Source organism: Hydra vulgaris, chromosome 04, assembly GCF_038396675.1.
Source record: "Hydra vulgaris chromosome 04, alternate assembly HydraT2T_AEP".
NCBI classification, from domain to species: domain Eukaryota; kingdom Metazoa; phylum Cnidaria; class Hydrozoa; order Anthoathecata; family Hydridae; genus Hydra; species Hydra vulgaris.
The window spans coordinates 29,307,501-29,332,452 of record NC_088923.1 but is presented as its reverse complement, the minus strand read 5'-3'; the positions used below and the strand labels follow the sequence as shown (position 1 = coordinate 29,332,452).

At 27.8% G+C, this 24,952-nt stretch overlaps 2 long non-coding RNA genes across 2 annotated transcripts; both read right to left on the bottom strand.

The window, feature by feature from the left end:
* Positions 1-7,503: 7,503 nt before the first annotated feature.
* Positions 7,504-11,160, bottom strand: LOC136079054 (uncharacterized). The gene is made up of 3 exons (XR_010637904.1): positions 9,949-11,160; positions 9,592-9,688; positions 7,504-7,697 (listed from the first exon to the last, which is right to left on the bottom strand). It is a non-coding gene; the product is annotated as an uncharacterized LOC136079054 (long non-coding RNA).
* A 3,582-nt stretch (positions 11,161-14,742) lies between these two features.
* Positions 14,743-19,785, bottom strand: LOC136079735 (uncharacterized). The gene is made up of 4 exons (XR_010638168.1): positions 19,567-19,785; positions 18,413-18,479; positions 17,355-18,310; positions 14,743-17,172 (listed from the first exon to the last, which is right to left on the bottom strand). It is a non-coding gene; the product is annotated as an uncharacterized LOC136079735 (long non-coding RNA).
* Positions 19,786-24,952: the final 5,167 nt, after the last annotated feature.

Genomic DNA, 24,952 nt, shown 5'->3' with positions numbered 1-24,952 from the left:
AGAGATTCTCTGAGTGTAGTAGTCTGTATGCTGATTTATCTTGTTTAGATCCAAAAAACTTTCCAGATCCAGATATTTTGACAATCTAAATCTGTAGAACTTGAAACGGTCTTTACAAATCCCAACAGTAGACAACAGGAACAGCTACAAAAATAAATGCAAATCTTGCAAAAAATATATCGTTTGTTTTTACTTTATTCTTCAAAAGTTCAATTTGCATAAGCTTTCGTATTCAAATGTGTTTTTCGCTTAAAATTTGTGTTGACATTATCCTGATCACAAATTGCTTGTGAAAGTTCGTTCTCAAAATATTTTGAACAGATTAAGAAATTTGATGAGCGAGTCAAGTTTACAATCGTTCATGCTGAAGTATTGTGAAAAGGACCTTCTTTCAAGAATTAATAACAATGCAAACATTAGATTTGGCATGGACTAGTCAAGCGATGAAAAAGTTGCTATATTAGTCAAATATATACAATCATTCGGTGTACCTAAAGATAAATGATACTTTAGAAAAATGTTAACAAAGAATTTTAAAATTCAAGTAATACAACAAAAATGTAAGTAATAAGACTTGTAAAAACTGTAACAACATTTTTCATAAAACTTGTTAAGTATTTTATACTGCAGCATAAAACATTGTTAAAAATATTTTATTATTTGGATTGCATACATTTGCATTATTTATATAAAACAGTGCTAGCTGTTAAAAAAACATAAAATAATAACTTTTTTGCAAGACCACATTATTTGTTAGTAGTTTTCTTTTCTGAGTAGGTTTATTAAGATCTTTTTTCTAAATTATAACGTTTTTTGAAACATATTTGTAAATAAAAATGCTCGATACTTAGTCAGGGTTAAAAGGATTTTTTCTTTTAATCAACCAAATCTGAGTTTAATGAACAAATTACTAAATGAATTTTTTTATTTGATGCACATATTTTTCGAAATGTTTATTCAAGTTTAAAAAAAAAAGAATTAAAAAGAAGCTAAAAAACCTGTAATTATTTTACCAGAAACAAAATGATCACGGCAAAGTCTTGCACAATCTATATACTTTTTAGGCCAGTTTTTTCTTTGAATTGCTAGTAACCATATATTCCTTTTCTCGACTAGTTTTTTAGCTGGTAATTATGTAGAAACTTCTTTTGGTTTCATTGTCGTTTTTTCTAACATTATTGTAACCTATAGCACAACAATTGTCTGACATATTTCTTATTTTGTTGCAACTTAAATTTATTTTCTGCGTACGATATTTTGTTTTTTTTCGACCATCTCAGATTTTGATAAAACTTTGTCAATATGCAATTAAAGATGCGTCATAAAGATTGCCAAAGTTTCAGGTAAATTTTTTTGTTGATTCAGATTTTGTGGTGCTTTTTGTAAGGCTTACTCAAATTTCAATATCAGTCAGGAGGTAAAAACCGTATTTTTGGGTTCTTATATTTTTGCAATGAAGGGGTAATAATCTTAAAAACGTGAATTCTTAGTAAACCGAAGGTGCAGATTGCAAATTATTTAATACAACTTTCATTTCATGCCTATAATTTAGTCTATGAATAGACAAATAGCGTCACAAATTCAACACCATAAATTTTTATTGTTTTTTTTGTAGAGTTATATGTCCAGGACAAAAGGTTTTTCAGTATTGTTTTTTGTGAAGGTTCTACGTACTAATATAATGGATAAAATATCAGCTTTTTAAAAATTGCCCGTGTTGAGTTATTATGAAACCAATATGGCGACGAAAGTGAAATAAAAACAATGTGTATTTAAACCCCTGAAATTTAATGTGGGCAAATTTTTTTTTTTAATTGCATCATTTAAAAGAGCTTATTTTCGCACTTCTAGAATCATTTTGGAGAGATTTTTCCTGCGAACTAAAACCATCTAGTTTTTATGAGCTAAGTTAGTACTACAAAGTCTTTGATTTTTAAAAGCGATATTAGGGTCCGTAAATTAACTTGCCGTGTAGAGCTAATTTTAGTAAATAAGTATATTTTTATTCTACGGACGAATCTCTCTAAATTAAATTGAAAAGATTATTTTACTTAGGTTTATCACTAACATTGAATAGTATAGAATTAAAAGGAGAAAATAGAAATTTAAATTAAAACAAAAGTTATTTTAAATATATCTACTTCTTAACATCCTGAAATTTGACGGAAGTTTATGCCATTTAAGTATTTATTTTATACTTATTGAATTTTGCGCAGAACTTTCGACTGAGGAACAGAGTTTGATTGTCAGGCGAACTTATAATTTAATCAAAAGTATTACTTCAATTTGTTTCCACCACAAATCGCTGCTGTTGGTTAAATACATGCATTTACAGCGCTATTGCTTAAATACTTTTGGTACGGCCGATGGTTGCTCAGTTAAAGGGTTGAGATGTATTAACCTAGAGACTGCAGACTGTGTTTCAAAGTTAAAAATAAATTCATTTGTCCAGGTGAAAAATTTTGTCCAAATTGCTGCAAAGCTTATTCAACCACAAACTCGTCATGTGAAAAATTGACGATAATGATGACATAGATGTATTACGTTTAACTAACACTATTAATACTAGACTTTCTGAGATTGGAATTTCACGTTTAAGAATAAAACGTGTTAGTAAAACACATCATGATAGTTATGTAAAAGGAAAAATTTGCAAAGCGCAAATGACAGTTTGTCAGCCGAGAACCAAGAGGCCTTATGTCCACATTTTGTACTTTATTAGTTCAAGAAAAGTTAACGTCAACAACGTTACTTTTTTCAATAAATTTTATTACTTAAAAAAAAAAGAAAATTAGGCAGCGTTTTTAGTCTTGTGTTACACAGTCACTTAACCTTCTGTATTTTAATGACACAATATATTTCTACTTTTTTAAACTGTGTTGTGCTTTAAAAATACTCCACACATACAGAACTAAATAAGCAAACACGAGATGTTTATTCGTAACACTAACACTTTTTTAAAAGTTTGTGTTTGTTGGTCTGCTGTGAAAACAAATAAATATTTATGTAAGTACATAGCCTACATTATGTTATTTAAATGTTTATACCTGGGGTTGGTAATACATGCTATTCGCAAGCCAAATTTGATGTTCAAATTTCGATGTTAAAATGCGGCTCTCCAGCTCCATGCACAAATACTTTTATATTATTGAAAACAAGATGTTAGTAGCACTTTAAAAAATGGAAAATTTTTATAAATTGTAAACTTGACTTTGTTCTTAAAAGAATGCCAACCCTTGGCTTATATAAATTATCAAACGTATTATTTTGTTAAACTTAACTCCATTAGAAATAGTTAGCTTTCAATGTGAAATTGGATTAGGTCTAAAATTAAAATAAGAAGGATTAGCACATTCACAAATTGTGACTCTGCACTGTACATAAATTATGATAACTATTTAGCATTATTTACAGCCCTTGTGTCGACGGGTACACGAGTATCCACTCGTTGCTTACTACCTGGGTAGCATTATCAAATGCTACCCGTTATCCCAAACTTCCCAAATGCTACCGCTATCAACGCAAAAATCAATATATATATTTCATATTTTACAGATAATTTAAAAAAAAAAAAATTTTACTAAACATTTTTCACTAGAAGACAGCTCAATTTTCGTTCATATGGTGTTCTCCATCTCCTTCTAGTGAATAAGAAAAACTTAGTCAGAATGAAAAATGCAAGTCTTTACGTAAATGATGTAAAAGAAGAGAAGTTGATTGAAGAAATCCATCATCTAGATATTCTGAAGCAATCAAATACTTTTGCTCAACAGAATCTACCTGAAAGGTCTTCAGTCAATATTTCATTTGATCTACATTTTGCTTCGCATTTTTAATACAATCCTGGTTTTTAATTCTACTGAGCGCTCTCTGAAGGAGAGCGCTCTTTCAGTAAGATTGCTCTGATTAAATCCTAATTGCTATCAACAATGACTCAAGAACAGTTAACTAACCTTATGGTGATTTCAATTTGAAACAACCATGCCAAGACTTTATCGTACAAAAATGTCATTTCTAGTTTCGCATAGAAGAGATCCCGCAAAGTGAAATTAGTGTGATCAGAATTAACATTTTATTGATGAAATATATAATTTCATCAATAAAATGTTAAAAGTACAAATATAATTTCATTTGAAATTATATTTGTACTTTCGTTTTATCATATATAATCAAGTTCAAATATAGAGTGTTTATGTGCAGCGATAGTGTAGTGATAGATAATACAAAAATAATAATTATTTTAATTAAATTGTTATGTGATAGTAGACATACGGAAGATAAACAGAGAAATTCATGCTTAATTAAATATACCCATGAATACGATGTTTGGGCACCGAAAAAAAATTGACCCTGGGTACCACATTGTCTTTGTGCGGACCTATATATATATATATATATATATATATATACATATATATATGTATATATATATATATATATATATATATATATATATATATATATATATATATATATATATATATATATATATATATATATATATATATATATATACACTGAGGCATATTCGTTTAGACGCATCAATTTTTTTCTCTTTATCTTAATTTTTTTCTATGTATTGTCAACTGATATGCATGTAAGTTATTATCAAAATAATTGTTGTGGTGTGGGCTAATAAAAATCATACAAAAATTTTTTCTATGTGTCTTTATTAACATGAGAGTATGTTTGATATACAAAAGTACATTTTTTAATTGGAATATATCTATAGACGCAGTCATATTTTTGACATTAAAAGATGAAAATTAGTAATGCGTATGTCCCCCATTACACTGGATCACCTCAAAAATTCTGCATTTCATTAACTCCACTAGTCTTTGAAGTGTAGTTTGATCCAACTCGAACCATGCTTCAAGGATTTTACACTTTAACTCAGTAGCAGTTTTAAATTGGTGCCCGGCTGCTTTAGCGTCATAAACTTTTCTTGATAGCATTCCCTACACGTTCTCGATTGGATTTAAGTCCGGGCTACAAGCTGGCCATTCGAGAACCGGGATGTTGTGGTCTTTAAACCATTTCATAGAATGCCTAGATGTGTGAATTGCAGCATTATCTTGCTGAAATATGGCATTATCGTCCATGTTTTCATCCATATAAGTTATGAGAACATCATCCAACATTTCTGTATACTTTATCGAGTTCTTTTTAGGTAAACCGCAACACAGAGTCAATTTTTCTGAATAAGAAAATCCACCCCAAATCATTAAACTTCCTCCTCCATAATTTCGTTTTGTTTTTGGGTCATTTATTCTTCTTAGATCATGCCAATAACAACTGTAAGAGTCCGGACCATCTAAATTGAACTTTTTTTCATCTGAAAATATTAAGTTTTGCCACTCATGAGTCCAATGCATATGGTTTTTAGCAAACTGTAATCTAGCAATTTTATGGTGTTTTTTTAACATTGGTTTTTGGTGTGGTTTCTTCCACTTTACGTTTGGTGTTGTACGTAGAATATGTGCAACTTATTTATTGGTGACAGGCAATAATAATTTATCCTTTATTTGTGTTGCATTCAATTTATTTTTTGTTGCTTCGAAGCGAATTCGATTAATTTGCCGATTTTTTAATACTTTGTTGACGTTTGTTGCTTTTTTTACACCGTAATTGTCACCTTTTGCAATGTAGTTTCGTACAACATGGTCAGATCTTCCAATTTTTCTTGCTATTTCTCGTATAGAAAGTGCTGGTGAGATTTCTGAGCGACGATATAAATTAATTTGTATTTTTTCAGCACCTGTCAAATACTTTCCTTTAGGCATTTCGTAAAATGCAATAAAAATGATACTGGCAGAGCAAAAGATCAAATTACACTAAAATTTATCAATTTATTTGTGTGAAAGTGATTAAAAATCAATAATTACCGTTATTAACCTGATTGCGTCTATAGATATATTCCAATTAAAAAAATGTGCTTTTGTATATCAAACATACTCTCATGTTAATAAAGACACATAGAAAAAATTTTTGTATGATTTTTATTAGCCCACACCACAACAATTATTTTGATAATAACTTACATGCATATCAGTTGACAATACATAGAAAAAAATTAAGATAAAGAGAAAAAAATTGATGCGTCTAAACGAATATGCCTCAGTGTATATATATATATATATATATATATATATATATATATATATATATATATATATATATATATATATATATATATATATATATATATATATATATATATATATATATATACATATATATATATATATATATATATATATATATTTATATATATATATATATATATATTTATATATATATATATATATATATATATATATATATATATATATATATATATATATATATATATATATATATATATATATATATATATATATATAAAATGAATAAAAACAACTTTTGATGGAACTCGGAGTTTCATGCCTTTCGGCAATCCTCAGCCATTGTGTATTTCGTCACTTAAAAACCGTTTAAAAGTTTACAAATTTAAATTACGGTGGAACGAGTTCTGACGTTACAAAAACAACAAGACGTCAAAGGTTTTTAATCCCCGGTGTCGAATAAGGATAGTAAAAATTTCTTTGAATGCCAGCACTTTGATACTATTTCATATCTTTTATTTAGTAAATTTTCTCCTTTATATGACAATATATGAAATTTCTTGCGGAGACAAAGGTTGCAAACTTTAGATGCTTGATTGTAGGACTTACATCGTGCTATTATTTTCCATGTAACAACAAGTTTTATTTTTTTCGATTTTAGCTTCCATATTTCTTTGGAAAGTCATTTTTATATCTGAGTACATTGAAAGATTTAAGATGGTTGGCATATTTTAACTTAAATGTGGTTTAAATTAAGATATGCCAACCATCTTAAATCTTTCCGAAACAAACTTTATCTTTCAATTTAGGATCTTCAGAAATTACAGTGGCTTGGTATACGATATTGTTAGAAAGGCATTGGTTATTTAACGGACAAATTTTTTTGTCTATGCAGTTGCATTTTTTTGATGTTTTATTTTTATCGCTTTGTTTTATTGTTATGAGCATTTATTAAAGACTTGACATTAGGCATGCAACTATAGCTAACTTTAATATAGTTTCGATTAAAAATTTTATGAAGCTTGTGTCCTACTGGAAAGTGTTGGTTCAAATAAATCTAAGAAGCGATTTCCAATTTTACCTAGTCGGCATATTTAGTTGTAAATGCGCATTAGAAACTCGTTTAAATACGTATCGATGTGGTATGTATGTTAGCCATTTTATCGTGTCAAACGCGCATTAAAAATAGACATCAGATGCGTATAAAGACAGGTATACAATACGACGCCGACTGATTATCAAACTCGCATTTAAACACGTATAAAACACGATAACCAGAGAATATTCAATACAATTTTATTAACTAATATGAATTCATAACATAATGATAATGACTAGCAGTAAGCAACCCGTAATACGGTTTATGAGTTATTAAATCATTAATAACAATAAAAACACATTAATAACTTGATATATTATCTAAAATATTAAATACAAATTTATCTATAAATATTTTAACTTCGACTCCGTATCAGCAACGTCATTGCTTATAGGTAACGACATAAAGACCACATTAACATCAATTGAGTTATTTTTAAAATCTGACACAACACAAGTACCAGAAAAGGAAAGTCAAGTAAAGCCTGCAAATACCTAAAAAAAGACATGAAAAAAAAAATTAGAATTTTTAATTACAAAAGTACTATTTGCATTTTACTGTTAGTAGAATTAGGATAATAATAACAGAAAATATATGAACCTGTCATTTCGAAAAGGGCACAAGTCCCATTTACTAAAACTTTTCAAAATCAACAAAAATATGATTTTTATTAAAATAAAGTTTAGATTGCTAAATAAATTAAACATAGAAGTAGATAAATAAAGAACGTATATAACTTATGTATTTTTTATTTTTTATAAAAAAAAACATAAATCATACAGAAATTTTTAATTCAAATTTATAAACTAAATGCTAAAAGTTTTGGACTTATGTCCTTTTTGAAATGACAGGTTCATATATTCTGTTTACAGAATAATTAAAAAAGATTATAAAAAGGCTAGACAACACAATGTATACATTGTTACTATAGTAACACTGGCAAATAACACCACAACCTAATAAAATATTTTATTAACTTAAATACTTGGACTAAAAAGATTTTATTTATTACAATATTTGAACAATCAAGGGACAATTATAGTTAAACAATTTGAGAAACTATATCATAAAATAACAAGCAACTCGTAAAATATTTCTTATAAATGGTCATTATCATTTGTGGTATTAAGAAATACATAAGAGCTCAGTCATTACATAAGTTTTATTAAATCTCCCTCTAATCTAAGAGAGAGAGAGAGAGAGAGAGAGAGAGAGAGAGAGAGAGAGAGAGAGAGAGAGAGAGAGAGAGAGAAAGTGTTTCCAAAGCAGCATGTTAACAAATGTAAAAAAGCACGGAATAAATAGTAGTAACTGGTTTTATTATGTTACCAGTAAACAAAATTATTTTTACCTTGATTAAAAGCTAATTTTCAGCATTTCTTAATTAAGCTCCAGCTTCTCTCTAACAGTTGACTAATGATTAATAGAGTAAATTTCACATTATATTAAATTTACAAAATTAAAACCATGTTTCAACAGTTAGCTAACTAATCAAAAGATGACAAAGGGAAGACAAACTAAAAAAAAAATGAAAAAAAGAACATAATTATGATAGAAATTATTAAAAAAAAATATTTAGATTTAAAAGTGTTAATTGTTACTATAAATAGTTAAACTCATACTTTGCTTTGTTCTGAAGTGTCTAAAGTAAAATCAAATTAACAGACATTAACAGTGCTTAACACTGAATTTTGTCAAGTAAGTTTTCTGCACGACGAGTTGCATTTCTTACATTTCAACAACGATTAATTTCATCCTGCCTAGATCTATTTTTTTCATTTGACAACTATTTTCAAGTTGCCTATTAGCATTTTACATTAATAACTTCGTTGAGCCTTATACTATCTATTTCAATTTCACTGGTATCATTAAACATATTACCAGTAATCTTACTATTGTTACAATTGAATAAATGAACTTAAAAGAATCTTACAAATTGTGATCTTTTCTAATCAAAGACTTTATTTAAACTTAAGATTTATTGAAATCCATATCGTTTTATATGTTTATATACATAAGTCGTTTATCAAAAATATTAAACAATATTTATTTACATCAATTATTTTTAATTTAACAAAGAATCTACAATGCACAAAACTATTTTTACCTTAAGGAACAAAAATTATAAATGCACAATCTTGTATAAAAAATTGAAGCAATGTCAGTCAGTATATTTTACTCTAAATATATAAATATAAATATATAAGTATATTTTACTCTAAATATATATAAATATACTGAAATATAGGCAGATTTAAGTTTATAAACTTTCGTGTCAACAAATTACAGTCAGTTATCCATGTTAAATACACAAAATATATACCTAATATAATATATATCAAATATAAAATAAATCCAATATAAAATAAAACAAAATAGTAAACTTACTCAAACCAGTATCAGTTACACCGTGTGAAGTAACTAAAAAACACTTCAGTTCTTTTCAACCACTCTAAAAAATAACTTTCAGCTCTTTCCAATAGCACTAAAAAATAAAACAAAACTTGCTTAGCTGAGTTGCCTAGTTTATAAGAATCTGAAAACAGATAAGTAAAAAACCAAGAACAAACAAACATTTATTTGTTAAAACTACTATATTTAAACAAATTAAATTAAACAAAGAATAACGCCAATTCTCCTTAAAAGCTAAAAAAAATTATCAGCTTGCAGACCTTGCTTGTAAAACCATGTGAATAAGAAACATATTTAAAAAAGCCTAGAAAAAATTCATTAAAATTTACATACATTTGTTCTTTTATATCGCATAAATCCATCATATGATAAATCTGAAATGAAAAAATGTAATGGATAAGTAAATACAAAGAAAAACATCATATATGAATCGAAAATCAATATATCTGATAGAGATAAGATGTCATGATAAGAGAGTAGTAGCTGTTAAATATTGTTATTTCATGTTAGCTTTTAGAAAACAAATCATGTTGGTACTTCATGGTTCTAAAAATTCAAATTGAGATATAAACAAAAAGTATATACAGCAAAATAATTTTTCTTGAGTGGCTTTTAGTGAATGATTAAAAGCAGTGAGTTTCTATAATAAAAACACTTATAATTTTCAACAATAGACACCAACATAAAGGTAAGCCAAATGTAACAACATTAGTAACATAAATAACAACTTTACGCAAAATCTTGCTCAACACGTTTGCCAAGTCACACACTTTGAAAACATGGAAACAACATAATATAAACATATGTAATAACTATAAAACACAATACATTTATTTAACTTTATATAACATATATAAACACCTCATATAATATTTATATACACAATAGATACATTTTATACAATAACATGTATAACTAAACATATATAACTTGAATTGCGCAATACAAAAAATTTAAAAATAACATGAAAAAATCTAAAAAGATTCATATATAAAAACATATATCTCATAATAAAATATCAAATTATAATCGTATTTGATTTAAATCAAATACTTATTGAATAAAGAGCAAAAAACAGATAGAAGAACTGCAATCTTTATAACAAAATTTAACGTTTTACAACAATAAAATGTCAGTGTTGGCTCGAAATTTTAATTTATTTTTCTAAATTTTTTAAAACAGTACAAAAAAAGGGTAATAGCATAACAGAAATGTTAATAAAATAATAATCAACATAATAAAATAAGCAAGGTATGAAATGATAGGATTTATAATATATTTGAATTATATTAATTTAGGACTTCATAAAACTAAATAAATTTAAAAGTAGTAATAAATATTTTTATGATAAGGTTTTAGTAACTTTTTTAGTACAAAAAAGTACTGTAACTGCATTGGAGATATGCGATACTGCTTTAGCAGAACGATATCTCTTCATACAACTTTTCATGTATTCATGACTATTCCTTTTCATTCCAGACAAACTTTTTACTAAATTTCTCAAGAGAAAACATTTTAATTTAAATTTTGCTTTCACAATTTCAGTTAAGCATGCGCTTTAAAGCAAAGATTTTCGTTTTTCCGTTATATATTGATATTTGATCAAAACCGGGTACGATATCGTATCCGATTTTGATCAAATATTAAATAATACGTATTTTTGATAAATAAGTGGTATTGAACTCGAATTCGAAACTTAAAACTAAATGCGTATTTTTCTGGTATCAACGGCGGTATGTTATACGTGATCAATACTCCGAGTATAAACAATACTAGATATGCCGACTGGGTAGTTTCAACATTTTTGCTAAACGGAGGGGTTGTACCATATAATTTTACGTTTGCAATGTCTTTTTTGATTTTTGTTAATTTGCGATTGGTAAGTGAGTTTTGAATTGTATTCTGATTTACGTAAAGCTTTTTCATACGGAAGAATGGAATTATTGAAAACAGTTTCATTTACTGCCATAGTCAATAATCTTAACTCAATTGTGCGAGGGATCTCTTTTAATATATTAGGTGGATGGTTTGAGTCAGAATGAACATACAAAGGTTGGTTATAAGGTTTACAATATGGTTGATAAGAACTGTCAATCAGGTTCAATGTTACATCAAGGTAATTGACAATTTTAATGTTTCATTGGATGGAGATAAGTAGGTTATTACTTTTAAAAACATGTGTAAAATGCTTTTTGATTTTTTCCATTTGTTGGCCGTTTCTGTTTTCAAAAATAGCAAGTCCGTCGTCAAGATACAAGCCATAATTATTTTTATCGTAATGTTGAGAGAGCTGAAACAATATAAAAATACCAACTAGTTCGCACACTTCAGCTCCACCAAATACTCCCATTGTGGCATCAAATAATCTGCCTCTTTTCTTTATCCAAGCTTCATCGTTTTTAAAAATTAAAGATTTTCTTGCATGATATATTAATTTTTTATCGTCGTCATTTATAATAACGTGTTGTTCGGCGAAATTGATTGCATTGGTAAGAGTGCTTTTACTAATAGATGGGTAAAAATCATTTATATCAAAAATTAGAAATTTGCAAAGGTGTTTATTTTTGATTTTTTTAAACTAATCTATAACAAATTGGGTGCTTTGCCATTGATTCAACTGTAGTGTATTTTTTAATTCGTGAATAATTTTAGATAAAATGACTTTACTAATTTTCCCTACCTCCTTTTTCGAGGGATTCAAAAAGCGAACTGAAGGGTTGTTAATAAAATTATCCTTATGGTCTTTTAAAGTGAAAAAACAGCCGGACGATCCGTTTATCTCAATATTGTTATGCATTTAATGGTGGATTAAAAGGTTTTTTCCTTCTTTATTTATTTGATCTTTTAATTCTGGCATCGATTTTTTGTAGGTAGAAGTAATTGCATTTGTTAACAGTTTGTTGTATTCATCCTCAGATCATTTATACAAATAAGATGTTTTGTCTGCCTTTATTAATTTTTTATGCGACGTACGTATGGGTTTTAAATCTTTTTGCATATTATTTTGAAACTTGCAGTTTACGTTGCAAAATTTTATTGATTTAATTAAGATTATAAGGTCTTTTTCAAAAGAACGTTTTTCATTTATTTGTGGTGGGCATTTTGATGATTTGATTCCGTAGTCTGTGTAATTTGAATCATTTCTTGAGTAGTTATTTATGAAAAAGAACGCCTTCCATCTCATTTTCTTTACGAGCATTTCTGCTTTGTTTAGTACTTTTAATTTATATTCTTTTTTAGATGGAATCGGTATAATTTTATTTGAATATTTCACGTTTATTTTTTCCATTTTGTTGACGACTTGAGAAGAGTGCTCAACTTGTAGGAGCAAATTTATACAAAATAGATAATGTATTATTATGGTATAATAATAATAATAATACAAATACTCTTGTGCGTTTAAGAGTGCTCAATATTATCAAATAATAATAAAGCAATATTTATTTATTTATATAAAATGAATGAAAACAACTTTTGATGGAACTCTGAGTTTCATGCCTTTTGGCAATCATCAGCAAATATTGCTCTATTATTATTGAATAATATTGAGCACTCTTAAACGCACAAGAGTATTTGTATTATTTTTATTATACCATAATAATACATTATCTATTTTGTATATATATATATATATATATATATATATATATATATATATATATATATATATATATATATATATATATATATCAGGCTTGTGGAGCCGGAGCCGGAAAAATCTAGCGGCTTACGGCTTGTATTTTTATTGGAATATAATGTTGTTTTTAATAGTAGACAAATATTATTCACTCATTGTTGAACGAACTTGTTGAATAAATCGTTTTAAATTATTTTAATATCGATTGCTAATATTGCTAATATTTTATTTTCTTTTTTGCCCCCAAATCATTTTTTACAATATAAATATGTGGTAGTAATGGATTCACATTTTAAAAATGAGGGTTGAATAAAAACTAATAGGTGAAGTTTTTATCCAACTTGGGAAACAAGCCTAAATATTTTTAATTTTCCTTCAAAATTTAAATTTAACTTATTAGATCCGGAAGCCAGAGCCGAGCCGGGAGCCGGACATTTCTTTGAAGCCGGAGCCGGTGTCACGTTAAAAAGTGGATCGTTAAGTAGACAAAATGATATTTTGCGCATGCGTTAGTTCACGGATACTTATTTAACGTATCAAGTCACGTTAAATAAGTAGACAAATTGAACAGTCGAGTCATTTTTTGTTATCCCAGACAAACTAATAATAAAAAAAAAAAACGTTAAACGAATTTAAGCGAATTGTTATTTTACGGCATTTTTATATATAATTTACTCTTTTAAATAATATTTTAACTCACGAAGTATAATCTAGTTGAAATTTATATCTTTTTAGTATAGTATGGCAAGAAACATATTTTTAAAAAAAGCTTTTTTCTTTTCTTAGGTCACTTACTACTGGATAAGTATACTAAAATAAAAGACATACTTTAATGATATCAAATAAAATAGTTATAAAATAGTCATCTCACGAGCAAATTTACTGTAGTTGCTAAATAATTTAACTGCGCATTTTAGCAAAATGTTTCACGTTAAATTATTTATCTAACAACTGTATTTATTTTAAATTTAATATTTAATTAAAGAAAAGTTCTCACTAACAATTAAGCTTTTTGATTAAAAGTAATTGTTAGTTGATCGCCCGCACATTAATAGTAATGAAAGTACTCTGATATTTTCACAGCAAGAAGAAAAGAAGAGGATTTATTAATTAGTGTCTAGTTTTTTTTTGTGTGTTAATTTACCTTCCCAAGGCCGAGAAAGCCACTAAAGTCAAGGAGGCTATTTTAGTTGAGGTTACAACCCTCTCTCAACTCTATAACATCGAAACACAAACCATGACGAACAAGGCTGTTTCGCGGAGAAACAAGTTGAGCGCGGTACTACTAGGGGCGTGGTGGTGATCAAACTCGGAACTTCTCGATTATGAGGCAAGCGTTCTACCACTACACCACTATTGCACTACTGTTGAATAACAACCTAGACGGTTGTTATTCGACGATTTTAGCGGTGTTAAGTATATAGCACAAAAATTTACCATTTCTTACTATGTGATGTTTTAAATTAAAAAGACATTAAAGAAACAACACATTTCATGCTAAACTAAAATTTTATTTTGAAAATAAGATCAAAAAATCCTTACACAATATAAATAACAAAATAAAATAACATGGTTTCTATGTCCTTTTGAAAAAATTTTCGGAAGAAATTCGATTTTTCCACATGGAATTACAAGCCTATATAATATAGAAATATAGTATAACATAATTAGTATAATAAAAATGCAGTGAAAAAATAAATAATAAATACCTGCTTTTGTGAAAAGTACTTAACAACTGCATTGATCAATATATGTTAATGAATTTATTTACAAAATGAACTCTAAATTTGTGCCAGAAAAATTTGAATCTTTGAAATGTATGAATGTTAAAAATGCTAAAACAGTCACGCCATTTACAAGCCAGAATAGTCTAAACTATTACAATATTCTATAATAAATTGATCAAATATCTCATTAAAATTAAAAATACCATAACCATATTTTTAAATATTACTCTTGTCGTAGTAGAAGTACTTATAGCTAACTGCTACAAAAACAAACGCTTGTAAGTAAAGAACTGAGTTTAATAACAGTAGCTATTAACTATATATCGATAATCCTAACTGATATAATAAATAACTGATAAGAATAAAAAATAAACTACAAATTAAGCAAAACAAATCATCATGCCAATAACGAAATAAAGAAGAAGCAATAGTTGACCTAAATTAACCAATTATATACGACTTTAAACGACTATAAGACATATATAAACATAAAATAAATAACTAACTTATTAGCTAAAATTTTAAATATATTAAATAACTAATTTAAACAAAATTATTAACTAAAACATAAGATACATAAACAAACCGACGATAGAAAACAAAAAAACTTTTTTATGTGTATTATGTCATAAAAAACTAAAAAAACTGCAGAAACAACAGGATACATAAACACTAATGATGTAACAGGACTTATAAATCCATATCCAGAAAAACTTGAATGACAATCAATTATTATTGTTTTGTCTGCACTTACAAAAATGATTGCAATCAATAGAAAAGGCAGACCTTTTACGACCCTCTAACACAGTAACGAAGGGAAACATTTCTAATACAGCATTCTTAATACATTTCAGGTAATGTTACCTCATATCATTATGTTTCCATATAACTAAACTTGGATCGATACCATTACACAAAGCTGTCGCATTTGCTATTGCAAAAAGACCACAATCATTTCCATTTAGTTGCGTTAGACAATCCATTACTTCGACATTTAAAGAACTGCTTGTTTGACAATTTAAGGATGAACGTGTAACTCTGTGCACTATCAATGGTATATCATCTTTATTTGAACTAATAAAAAATGAATTGTAGAACTGAACACACTTCAAATGGGAAACAACATCAGAGGACACATTACTTAAAAGCACTTAATGTGATTTTCTAACATGATTTATCTGCACAAAACTGTAATTTTCTGAAAAACCACCTGAATAAAAGCAACTAAAAATACACAAACTTTGAAACTCAGATATTTTAGGAAACTGATATAAAAGCAAACTTTGTGCTATATCAATCAAGGTGTCATCAAGCCAGCCAGATGGATTTCTTAAAATATTTAAGGCTTTTTCTTTAGACTGTGTATATCAGATTTAACACTTTCTACAACACTATCAATTGGCTTCTCTTTTTTAGCTGCTAAAATTTTGTTACTATAAATATAGTTACTATTACTATAGTTATTATTAGTATTACAATTGCTAGGAGATGTAGAAAAATCACTTCACTAATTTTTATTCTCTTTCTTTCTAAATCATACATTAGTGTGGATGTAATCTTTAATGCTGTGGAAGAAGAGTTTGTATTTTCATCACATGGTTTTTGGTTTATATGTATTTGGTCAGTGATTTGCAAAAAATAATTATATTCTTTTAAAATATTGAAGATTGTACGCATGTACGGAGACCAAATAATATTGGTTCTAATAAAGTCTCAATTATCTCAGGATTCATTAGCTACTTTTGAAAGAGCTCGCCTAATAATCTGATTTGTTCTCTCATCCTGTCCATTTGTTTGTGGATGATAAGCAGATGTTATTAAATGCCTTATATTGAAAATAGAAAATAAAAATTCATTCAAGCTATTTACAAATTCTCTACCTTGATCTGATAGTACTTTTTTTTGGAGGGCCAAATCGATAAAACAAAGTAACAAGACACTTATAAACAAAAAAAACAGATTTTTCTAGTATTGAAAAAGCTTCAACATACTTACTCAAAAGGTCAGTAACAGTTAAAATGTATTTATTACCTTATGTTGTAAGCAGAAGGGGACCAATGAGGTCTGTACCTAAAAACTCCCGCAACCCGTTGACCTTAATTGGTTTAAGTTCCGGAGCACAAGTTTTAATCTTCTCCATGCGCTGGCACTTGTCGCATTCTTTCACCCATTTTGTAATATCACTAACCATACCTAGATAACATTATGCAAACAATATGATACTTTTGTACTGGGAAAATTTACTATTATAATTACAATTACATTAAGTTAGAAAATGGACCATGTTAAAAATCATTTTTAATGCAAAGAAGACAATTATTATATGAGAAAATTTGATAAAAAATATATTCAATTGAAATATTTAACCCTGTTACCTAGCTAATAAAAAGCACTTTTTAGCTTAATTCTTGTGTTATTAAGGCCAACATGAGCTCCATGATTAGAGTCGTGCACATCTAAAAGCATGTTTTTTTTTCCTTTACCTGTTAAAAGAACTTGCAGCTTATTAGAAGCAGTTACATATTACAGCCTTCCATCTAAGAGGAAAAAATAAAAAACAAGTGTTTCCACACTTTTATCAAACTATTTCAAAATAAATGTTCATTTGAAGACTAGTTTGCTGAATTTTATTTGCAATGTTTACATTTGTATTAGGTACGTGAGTAAAAAATTTCAAATTGTTTGAATACTATAATGTTATATATCATTAGAAAGAGGATTATTACAGTATTTTAAAGGTGAAAAAATTATCAAAATCGAACAATTGGTTCAAAAGTTATGACGGTTTAAGTAGCGATTTTTCTATATATGGATTTGTTGAAGAAACTGTGGTCAAAAAATGTTTTTCTTCACTTAAATTGTCATGACTTTGCCAATTCTTATCGAAATACAAATATCTTGGTGTCAAAAGATAGGTGTAAGAGTGGGTTACAACTTTATGTTAAACTCTAACCACTGGGTGTATCGGATGGACAGAGGGGGCACCAAACACCCACCTCGCCCGTATAAAACTGAACACTTTTTTCAAAAAATTTTTTTTAAAGACATTAGCAATATAAATACACAAAAAAGTTGTTTTAAATTTATAGTAAACCACCAAAATAGGTGAATGTTAGCAATAGAGGTGGGTGTGGTGGCGATGGGTATATCACACCCTAGGATCAAAAACGACTTGGTTTTATAAATATTTATATCTTTACTAAAATGAGTAAAATTAGTACACAATATAAAATTATGTTATAAAATCTTACGTATAAAAGTGGTGTTTCTATTACGAAGGGGCGTATGCCCACCACCTGCCTCCCCCCCCCCCCCCATTTCTCCAACCAACCTAAAAAAAAATTGTTATTTTCAAAATTTGAACAATAAATTTAAAAAATAATTTATAAAATTGGGAAAAAATTGAAAATAAATTAAAAAAATAAATTCATACCAGACAACCACCAAATATGGGAGATGAATGTAAAGCTCACAGTAGATATGTCGATGATGTTTTAGTACTATAATATCAAAAAATGTTTCAATTCTTGAAATATCTGATTGAATATTTAAAGTACAACAACAAAGAAGTAAAAAACATATTCCACTAGATTAAAAGATACATTAGTGGTCCATCCATGGTCATAAGAGAGTGGAGTATAAGGGAGGGCGTATCCAAATGTCATAAGAAAGGGGCATTCTAATGCCCCTTCCACTTCTAACCAAAAATTATTATTTAATTGGATATATATTACAAAAAAAATTATACAACTACTAATGTGGGGCTATAAGTCAATTGGCTGTAAAAAACATGTCATCTTTCTAACCAAGTATATCAAAAACCTATAATAAAGCCTTTATCTGATTGTTACATTAACAGAAGTAAGGACCATACAGTATAGCTAACGAGCTAGCCATTTTGTTTGCTTAACAAACAAATTTCCTGTTTCAAAATAAATAATAAATAAAATATTAAAAAAAAAAAAAAATAATATATAACTATTTTAAAGATATCTTATATTTTTGTCTTGGCTTTTAGTGAATGATTAAAATAATTAATTCCAAAAATGAAACTATGTTTTAATCATTTTTAACGATGTACACCACGTGAAGGTAAGCCAGAGCCGTCTATCAAAAAATTTAACAAGTCACGACACTTGCTGTATTATTTGGCAAGTCACAACACTTGCTGTATTATTTAGGCAAGTCACAACACTTGCTGTATTATTTAGGCAAGTCACAACACTTGCTGTATTATTTAGGCAAGTCAACACTTGCTATGTAACTTAGGCAAGTCACAACACTTGGTATATTATTTAGGCAAGTCACAACACTTGCTATATAATTTATGCAAGTCACAACACTTGCTGTATTATTTATGCAAATCACAACATTTGCAATACATTTTTGGCAAGTCACAACACTTGCAGTGTTATTAAATTAATTAAATTGTAACTCACCGGAAACAACATCAGCAAGCTGAAAATGTAAACATTGTATACAAATTGTATACAATGTTTACATTTTATCTGAGATTAAATTCTAAATCTTCAAAAAAAGTTAAAAAATTATTAATACATACAATAATACAAAAATATTAATACATACCAATAAACTGAAATTTTTAAACACATTTTAGAAATGATTTACGCTGTTTTAAACTCATACATTTCTTAATTGTTCCATCATAAAGATATTTTTTAACATCTTCAACAAGGTAATCGTGGTCAGCCATCTTTTTTGTTTATAAGCAATGTTATTAATTTAACGCTGGGTTTTAGTATCCTAGTTTTAAGTGTTTCAGCGTTTTTATGCATGCGCAGAACTGTCTGTCAACTTATTTAACGAGCTATTTATTTAACGCAAGACCGGTGGCATATTTACATACTCCACAAGGCGATAGCACACATGCGCCCGCGCACGATTTTTCGTACTTTTTTTATAAAGAAACATATTTTTAAATTACGTACTATATACTATACTTTATTTACCTTTGTGTTGACATTTGAAGTGTCGCTTTATAAATGTATAGTAATCAAAGAACACGTAAGTATATTAGAATAACATTTTTTTAATTAAAGTACACAACTATACAAAGATCGTGAGGGTTTATTTTAAAAGAAAAGTTGAATGTAATTAATGCCCTTCTCCATGACTTTTGGCGTTTGCTCTATCTTGGGATATATTTAAAGCCAATTTTCATTATTTTTATTTCAATTTCAATTTCATTAAGATTTATTGCTTTCAATGAAAAATAAATATTCTAATTATGAGTTTCAAATTTTTTTTTTGTTTTAGTAATATAGTCAGAAAGAAAACAATATATAGGTACAGTAAGTACTTCTTCAAAAATTTAAAAATATGTTTCTTTATAAAAAAGTACGAAAAATCGTGCGCGGGCGCATGTGTGCTATCGCCTTGTGGAGTATGTAAATATGCAGACCGGTGTAGCAGCTTAAAATAACTCCCTGTAAATAAATACTCCCGGAGTACTTATTTCCTAGTCAAAAAGTACTCCCCCAGGCATTTTAGGCTAGTAAATAAATACTCCCTTTAGTAAATAAGTACTCCCAATGAGAGTACTTATTACCATTTAAATTAAATTCGAAAAGCAATCTTGTAATGACAATTGATTTTACATTTGTAAATTCTGTTTTGTGGTAAATTGAGCAGTATTATGCTATAGTTAAGTTATTAAACTAATTAAAAACCAAGTGAACTCAGTAGTATATCAAGGCTGAAAAAGGATTCGAAGACATCGCGATGCATCGCTTTTCGTAAAATTGTTCCTTCAATATCGAAAGTAAATTTTCCACACTCTTAAAATAAAAAATGGCGAGACATATTGATTTTGTAGCAATTGAAAAGTACCTTAAAGAAAAAGTTTATCCTCTAGAAATTAAAGCTGATAAAGGAAAGAAATCTAATTTTCGAAAAGCTTGCAAAAATTTTAGCATTTTATCTGGACAATTACTATACCGTAGCAAAAAGTTAGTCGTTGCTTGTAAAGATCAACAGCAAAAGATAATATCTGACATTCATTTTGGTCTTAGTGAGAATTTTAAAGCAAAAGCAATGGCCTCGCACCGTGGAAGAGATGCAACTCATCACAAAATCTTTAGCAGGTTTTACTGGCACAATATTAAATTCGACGTAGAAAAGTTTATTCAAAAGTGTGACCAATGTCAAAAACATGGTAGAATAATAAGTTCTTCAACAGTACTGCATTCCATTCCAATTGTAAGTAAAGCAATGGAACAAGTTGGAATTGATGTTTATAATTTGCCAGAGGTTGATGGTTTTAAACATTTAGTTGTCTGTATAGACTATTTTACAAAATGGTCAGAAGCTAAACCTCTTAAAAACAAAACTGCTGATTCAATTGCACTCTTTTTATATGAAGTAACCTGTCGACACGGGTGCATTAAAATACAAATGAATGATCAAGGAAGAGAGTTTGTAAATGAAGTCAGCGAAAAATTGCATGCAATGACAGGAATTGAGCAAAGGGTAACTTCTGCTTACCATCCCCAATCTAATGGCTTATGTGAGCGTCAGAATAGAACTATAAAAGAAGCATTAGTTAAAGTTCTTGATGAAAAAGCTGTGGAATGGCCCTACATTATTGAAGGAATATTATTTGCACATTGTGTTAGCAAGCACACTTCAACAAAATATTCACCATTTTTTCTATTATATAATCGAGAACCTACTTTACCTGTAGATGTTAAATACGGAATGGTTGATATTAAAAAGCATGACATTGAAAGTTTTATTTCTTTACAAGAAAAAGTTTACCATACCGCATTCAAAAACATTCAAACTGCTCAAAATAAACAGCAGAAAGATTATAATAAACGCCATCAAGCACCTCATTTGATTGGAATTAATGATAAAGTTCTTTTAAAAAATCAAAAAAGGATAGATAGAAAATGAGGAAAATTTTCATTTAAATGGCTTGGTCCATATACAGTACATTCAATTTCTAAAAACAACTTGTGCATTTTGGTTAACCAAAAAAATGCTACTCAAAAGAAAAAATACAACGTTACTTTACTTAAGTCATACATTGATAAAAATAAAAAGTCATTATATAATGATATGTTGAGTTCTTGTGTTGAAACTGAAGAAAAAGTTACAAGTTTATGGTGCATGTTACCTGACGATTTTGCAACAAAAAAAAAGTTCTTCTGCGTATTTTCCTTAAATTTCAAGATAACAAACTCTCAAGTTTAATGCAACGGAACAATAAAATAAAAGTAAGTATTCAAAAATTATTAAAAATATTTGGATCCTTTAGTGGAGTTGCAGCTTGCTTGAACAATATTGTCAATTATAAAAAATGGAAATCTGCATGGATTATCATTTGTGCAGAAAAACATTCATGGTTTACAGTTAAACAAACATTTTGGAAATCACATCAAGTAATCAATTTAGTTGACTCAAAAAAGGCTTTAAAACCTCAAAAACTATGGTTAAATTTTCTAAATTTTTATCATCTTAAAAATGAAGATAAACAGATTTTGTTGTCTCATAATTCGTGGCTAAATGACAACATCATGGATGCTGCCCAAATGCTTATTTGTAAACAGCTAGGACCAAATGCAGAATTCCAATCTGTACTAAATTCTCAAAAATGTTCAAATAATCCATACCAGCCAAGCAATACTGAACATATTCAACTTATGCATAATGGTTCATGCAATTGGTTTCTTACATTTTGTTCTAATGGAAGAGTCAATATTTGTAATAGTCTTTATGATTCACTGAATCCTGTTTCTTTGAAATGTGTTCAGTCTTTTTATAAAAACAATGTTAATAGTAATGAAGACTTATAACTTTTCTGTCTATAGAAAAACAAACAGATGATTTTAGTTGTGGATTGTTTGCTGTTGCCTTTGCAGCCTAATTATTAGCAGAAAAATCACCTATGGAAACAAACTTTGATGTATTGAAAATGCGGGGACACTTGTTATCATGTTTAAAGTCTCAGCATCTTTTACCTTTTCCTCAAAAGAATTTTTTTTGTTTATAAATATTGTATTCAAACACAATAATTACAACTGTAAAACTTTATAAACTGTAAATAATTACTTTTATCTATTGATTATTTTTTTGTACCAAAACCGCAGGCCAAAAATAGTTCCGGGTTCCAGTATTAGCATTTTTTTAGAAAAGAAATATTATGAAGAAATTTTTAATAAGGGATTTTCTCATTATAATTCCAAGGAGTCATAAGGATTCTAAATACTACAAGATATAAGTGTTTAAAATAAAAATAAAAAATTAACTATGGGAAACCCAATAAAATGCCGATTAAAGCCGATTACCAAAAAAAACGGTACAAGTAGAAAGAAAAAATATCCTCTTGATAAAATTTGGAGGTGCCACGGTATTTTTATAATATTTTTGAAAACTTTAAAGGAAGTAAAATAACAAAAGATGAAACCTCTTTTCAATGTAAAAATACTGTAAAAACCATCTGTTTTTTAACCAATGTTGTTACGCTTAAAATTATTTAATCAGTACGCATCAGAGAGATGCGACGCGCCACCTCAAATTCAGTGTTATATTTATATATTTCAAAATTCAACTTTAAGGGAGTACTTATATCCTGGGGGAGTATTTATATCCTAGGAAATAATTACTCCCGTGAGTAATTATTTCCTAGGATAAAAATACTCCCGGAGTACATATTTTCTAGGAAATAAATACTCCCGAAGTATTTATTTCCTAGGAAATAAATACTTCGGGAGTATTTATTGACGGGATTAACTTTAGACTGCTATACCGGAGCCGAACTGTAAAAAATATGATATATATATATTTCTACCGGTAGAAAAACCGGATACCAAAGCACATCCTGATAAGCTAACGGAAAAGTAGCAAAAAAAAAAACACAAAGAAAGCAAAATTAAACTAATTTATAACATCGGTGTTCAGTTAGTAAAATCGAGTTTAAATAATAAATAAATTAAACAGATCACGATTTTAGACAAAAAAAAGTTTGGTATTATTTAATAGTTTCTTTTATGGTATTTAAGCTTTATTTACTTATATCGGGTATAATAATATATTTAAACATGTTAATCATATTTATTGTATATTAATTACCTTACTTACCTAGTCAGTTATATTTCTTATATGTATATTATTGATTTGGTCCACTTAACAATTCAAATCTCCCTTTATATTCACATTTTTAAACTTATTCTTGCTCATTCATTCCCTCTCCTTGTTTCTTTTGTAATCTTGATTGTTTTAATTGTTGAAAAAAAAAAACAATTGAATAAACTTTTTAACAAGTTCTGAATATGATTAATATGACTGTAAAGTTTTCTTGTTGCATCTGTATTGAGTAATCTGCTTATTGCATAAGTCACATTGCGACTCTTGCAACAAGCAGGTCCACATTAGATGTAATAAAGTTGATAAAAGATGCTAAAATTATTTAATGACTAAAACTGACTAATGGTAATTTTCTATTAGCTTAAAAAACACTGAGGCATAAGAAATATTTACAAAAATAAGTCATTTTATCATTTATAAAATCCTTGTGAATAGTTAGAATGATATTGTTAATTCTCATTTATGTTATGGCTCTCAGATAAAAAGATTGTTATAGTTACTTTTTTTTACCTTTGGCAAAAAAACAAACAAACATAAGATTTAAAAAAATAACAATAATACACGGTAGAATAAAACATGTGTAATAAATGGCTAAAATGAAAATAACAACAAATAATTTATAACTGTATAAAAAAGATTTATATATCATTAAAAATAGATAATAACTAAAAGAAAAGAAAATAAATGACTAACAAAAAATAATAAGTAAGACTATATACGCTAAAAAACTAAAGAAAAATAAATAAATAATAAAATAAATAATCCTAAGAAATATATGAAAGAAAACTAAAGAAATATATGAAAGAAAACTAAAGAAATATATGAAAGAAAACTAAAGAAATATATGAAAAAATAATAAAAATCT